Here is a 972-nt window from a genome sequence, read left to right on the forward strand (position 1 = left end):
CCCCCCATTTAGTATGGATTCCTTTTCGTAGTCTTTTACAATAGTGGTCCTATGCAATATTTCTCTTTTTGTGACTTACTAATTTCACTCAACATAATGTCCTCAAGATTCATCCATGTTATATGGTAGCTTTCAGCTTCCTTGTTATTCTTTAAGGTAGTATGTACCACAGTTTGTGTATCCATTCTTCAGTTGATGGACACTTAGGCTGTCTCCATCTTTTTACTATTGTAAATAGTGCTCATGTTATAGCACGTATTTCTTGCAGGTAAATATCAAGTAGAGGAATTGCTGGGTCAGTCTTCTGAAGAAGTGCCATATTGTTTTCCAGGGTGGTTGGACCATTTTGAAATCCCACCAGCAATGTAGGAGGATCTCAGTATCTCTGCATCCTCACCAGAATTTATTGTCCTCTACTGTTTTGATGTTTGCTATTATTACTGGTGTGAGAAGATATCTCATTGTTGTTTTGATTTGCATCTCTTTAATGGCTAGTGATCATGAACATTTCTTCATATGTTTGTTGGCTGCCCACATCTCCTCCTTGGTGAAGTGTCTGTTTATGTGCTGTGCCCATTTTTTAATTGGTTGTCTTTTTCTTGTAGAGATGTACAAGTTTCCTATGTATTTTAGAAATAAGTCCCTTGTCTGATGCATCGTTGCAAAATATTTTTCCCCATTCTTTTGGCTTCTTTTTTACTCTTTTGATGAAGTCTTTTGATGCACGTACATTTTTAATTTTTAGCAAGTCCCATTGATCTATTTTGTCTTCTTTTATTAGTATAGTTTTCAAAATGTTTGGTAGCCTGTGTATTCCCTGAATTAGTGCCCTCACATTTGTCCCTATTTTTTCATTGATGGCCTTCATAATTTTGGGATTCACATTTAGGTCTTTAATCCATGCTGAGTTGTTTTTTTTTTTTTATGAGGTATGAGGTAAAGGTCTTATTTCAATCTTTTGCATATTGCTTT

Source organism: Chrysochloris asiatica, unplaced genomic scaffold, assembly GCF_000296735.1.
Source record: "Chrysochloris asiatica unplaced genomic scaffold, ChrAsi1.0 scaffold00174, whole genome shotgun sequence".
NCBI lineage: Eukaryota > Metazoa > Chordata > Mammalia > Afrosoricida > Chrysochloridae > Chrysochloris > Chrysochloris asiatica.